This window comes from Hibiscus syriacus, unplaced genomic scaffold, assembly GCF_006381635.1.
Source record: "Hibiscus syriacus cultivar Baekdansim isolate YM2019G1 unplaced genomic scaffold, ASM638163v2 tig00111723_pilon, whole genome shotgun sequence".
Lineage (NCBI taxonomy): Eukaryota > Viridiplantae > Streptophyta > Magnoliopsida > Malvales > Malvaceae > Hibiscus > Hibiscus syriacus.
The window spans coordinates 839,357-843,880 of record NW_024063165.1 but is presented as its reverse complement, the minus strand read 5'-3'; the positions used below and the strand labels follow the sequence as shown (position 1 = coordinate 843,880).

The window sequence follows — 4,524 nt, the reverse complement described above, 5'->3', positions numbered from 1 at the left end:
AATTGATAACAATTTCAGTTACACCCGAAAATGTTATATTACAACAAATTTGAACATAAATTACTACGTCTATTATTAAAAAAAATGACAATAATCTCTAGAGTAAATAGTTAAAAACTCTCAGCTGATATTTCCCCTCTCCTAAGTCGAGGGGTTAATACTCATTAGGAGCAAAATTTCGCTTTCCCTTCCCCTTCCCCTTCCCCATCCCCTAGGTAGAAATTGTTCAAGAAAAAGTTAATTAATTCGTAATAATTTCAATTACAATTGTGAATGTCTTGACGATATTTATTTAAGTTATAATCGGAATAATTATTCATTATATATAATTTGTTATGGAGAAAGTAATATTTTCAATTTCAACATAAAATATTACTCAAATTACTCTAAAGAGTTATGTTCTTGGTAAGTTTTTCGGTTACAATCACTTTCTGTCATTTTCAGTTTCAGTTACAATCGTTTCTGTCGTTTTCAACCTTATATTATCCAATTGTATTTTAGATTCATCCGCTTCCTAAATAAGACTATAAGTAGGAATTCATTTACTTAATCAAGCAGATCATAGGGTTACTATAATTTCATCCAAAATCCTATGATCACATGGCATTTCAAGCATATAAAATGATTCCAATGAAGATAACCAAGTCTTGCCTTGTTTCCGTTCTGAGTTTTTCTCCTTGTAATATCCGTATACAATAATCATAGTCTCTATCATCTACTAATTGCTTCATAGAACAAAGAGGCACAGCAAAAACAGAAAAAGAAGCTGATGTCAAAAAAGTTTTGACTAAGCAGGAAGGTAATGTGCAACTTGCAATATACAAATTTAGAAAGTGTCGGTGGTAAAGGGGAATGTTGTTCTCCCTAGGTGACCCGAATTCAAACAGCATTATTTCATAAATCACTCAAGTATCAAAGGAAGACAAATTGAAAGTTAATAAAAGAATTCTACTATCTTGTTCTCAACAGCAGCACAGTGACAACAGAACATCAAAACTTAAACTTAAAACTTTTACCAAATTGAAATGGCTTTTCGACAAGAGGAAAGACATTACCTACACATTATGACACAGTAAATATGTTTCAATCACTAGCTCCGCGATTCAGTTTTCCCTTGCACTGAACGACAAATATTGAGCTGATCAACAATCTCCAAAGGAGTCACTGTCTCATTCCTGATCCTCTTAATATTGGGGCCTAACAATCCCCTATGTATAAACCCGTACAGTTTAAGCACCTGGTTATCTGCAAAGTTGAATGCCCTTTGCATGCTGCGCAAGCACCTCTCGACAGGATAATCTCCATAACTCCCACAGGGCTTGCAACCAACAAAATGAGTCACAAATGGCCACCTCTCGTCTCCCAAGCCCGGATGATATTTCTCCATCATCTCCTCAAACCTATCAACCAACCCTGCCCAATAACCATGCAAATAATACAGATTCTCAAGAAACACTTTATCCATCCATGTTTCCTTTTGCGAAAGCAACAAGTAAATCAAAGCCGACTGATCATCTGCTTCAAATGTTGGCCTTCCTTTCAAGTTAGCAGTCAAAATTTTCCGGGCCTCCTCACGAATAGGACCCTTAGGCCCCATTGGCGCCCACGCATCAAGCGAATCCAATTACCACTGGCAATTCCTACACAGAAAACTCCCCGTATTCAAAGCAATCCATGACTTCTGCTTGAACATTAGATCGGGGTAACCATGAACAACTAAATTATACTTGTCATACTTGGACAAAGGAATCTCAAACACCATATCTGTAAAAAAGGCATCACTATCCATTCACCAAATCCACTCAACTTCAGGATGAGACAACATTAACCTCCTGATCAAAGGCAATTTCGCCCAATACCCAGCAAGCTCCCTATCTAAATGAGCCATATTATAAACAATTTCAATACCATGAAGCCTACAATAGTCAATCTTATTCTTTATTGCTTTCAACAAATAATGATCTCCTATAGCATTATCACATGGGTTAGGGGGTGACCCAGTAACGAGCAAGATTCGTGATTTTCCATTAACAAAACTAGGGAATTCAAGGTTTTTTGAAATCCAAACCTTACGCTGCTGATCCCAGTCCGATATTTTGGGTCGAGTGTGTAGGTAACATTAAGGTTGACCTCAGTTTAAAGAGGTTCGTCCGGGACGGAATCCGAGCGTATCTCAGCTAAGATCCGGTTGGTTTCTTCGATTAGGTTTTGGTTGACAGCTTCGGCTTCGGGGCTCCCAAAATTGCCAACGCCGATTGTGCCCCGTAGAACGAGTATGGTAACGAAACCGCAAAGGATTGTGATTTTAATGTTGTTGAAGGTCTTGTGGATCTGCCTCCCACGCGACATTCCGGGTAACACACGGGCTCTTCCGCCACCTGCAGCTGCGTTGTTGGTGGTGGGTAAGCCACCGATGGTAGATCTCTTTTGCGGGGTGAAAATGTCTTGACCCATAAGGGTTACTCTGTCAAAACAAGCAAAAACAGCGCAGGGAAAGAGGTCCAAGCTATGTCTTCTATAAAAGAAAATATAAATCTATTTAAATGTCTATCTCTGTGTAAACTAAGCTCGTCAATGGCGTTTGTATTCACACTGGCATCTCATGTATTTTCATTTTCGGTAGATTTCAAAGTGAACAGAGATCTGAGTGAGAATTTAAAACTAAGAGATTGACTTGAAGGAGACGAGGGAAGAGAGATTGAAAGTGGCAAAGACTGGACTGAGACAGCGAGAGTGGAGAAAACATGTTTTTAACTATTTCCTATTTTTATTTATTTTTAAGATAAACTACGTTAAATAGTAATTAAAGTATGAGTAAATTTTTTTAATATTGAAACTTCAAATTAATATTATCATTTTTTTAACAAATTGTTAACTTAATCATTAACATTCATTACCACAGACACAAAAATCTGATATGGCATGTTTGGACGGCTACATTGACAGTGTTTCATCACGTTAGAATCCTTGACCAACTACTTCGATTATCACTTAAAAAAACATAAAATTAAATCAATCTTAATTTGTTCTTCACCGGCTAATTTCACCATGTTTGGCTTAGCACTTGAGGTGTAGGCAGAACTTACATATTACCTTTGTTGTTAATCAGTTTCACCAACTTTTTTTAACTATGATGCACAAACACTATATAAATGTAATAGTTCGAACTTAAAATTTAAAAAAAATATTTTTATTAACCACTAAGGTCACTTGATAATTTTGTCTTTATTGTTAATCTTGGATATGCAATAGTTTCTGGGTTCTAATTTAGTTGTTAAGTTTTATTTTTTGTGTATACAACTATCGGTGGTAATATCTCTTGCATATACAATAGATTCAAACTTAATCTTTAGATAATTTTTCAAAAACCTTGTTTCCTTTAACAAAAATTTAATGTTTATAATTTTCGTTTTCCTTTTTCAAACTTTATTGTCCTCCGATTTTGACATTCATTGCCTCTTTTTATTAATTGTAAATGACGTTGTTTAAGTATTTTTTTTTTATTTCCGGTTCTCAAGGTTTTGTCTTAATTAATTCAGATCAAACTGGGTTCCACATCTGACTTTGGTAGGTAAGTCTTCAAACGAAAATTTTCTGCATACACAAAGACTCGGACTGGAAACCTGCTTAAGCGAGATCAAGTGTTTATGAATTGGTGATTGCATGAACATTTCTTCATAATAAATAACTATGATATTAAAAATCTAATTCGACTTGAAAATTTGATTGAAATCGATTAGAGTCTAAACTGCTTGTGCTATGAGGTTATAATGATCTGAAGTAGATTCGAGTTTGAATTTGTATTAACATGAACCCAAGTTGGACCTAATTATTTTGGATTTGAACCCAACTTGAGAACGACATGAATCTAAATTTAAGTTGATAATGTACTAATCGAACCAGACCTTAACTCGAACCTGAGATTAACCTAGTAAATAACTTATATAATCCAACTTGAAATGATTTGAGATCTGATTTTATTCGACTTGTAATTGACTCAACATGATAAAATCGACTTGTTATTAAATCAATATGCTATTAACTCAATTTGATATTTACCTGACTTGTAAGTTGTAAACTTGTAATTGACAACTGATATTATAATATGAAAATTGACTACATAAATTTTCACTATTTAAGGAACATGATTAATTATAATCATTAAATTATGTAATCTATAAATATATTCAAAAGTTTAATTAAATTAATAATTTATGATCGATAAATATATTAAAAACTAATTATTCACTATTTAAGGTATATAATAATTATGACCATTACAATAATAAATTTAATTATGATCATTAGATTAAAAATTTGTTTTCTCTGTGTAAATTATAATGAATAAATCATTTATATTTTTATACCACTAATAATTATAAATTTTGAATTATTAGTTATTTTATTTAAATTATTTTTATTAAATGATTCATTTATTGATTATTAATTTTATTAGATTATTTAAAATGATTTTAAAATATCAATAAGTGCAAATCATTATTAATGACATACAGAGAAAAGAGA

General features: G+C 33.0%; 1 pseudogene; it reads right to left on the bottom strand.

The window, feature by feature from the left end:
- Window positions 1–889: 889 nt before the first annotated feature.
- LOC120168872 lies at window positions 890–2,746 on the bottom strand (annotated as a pseudogene).
- Window positions 2,747–4,524: the final 1,778 nt, after the last annotated feature.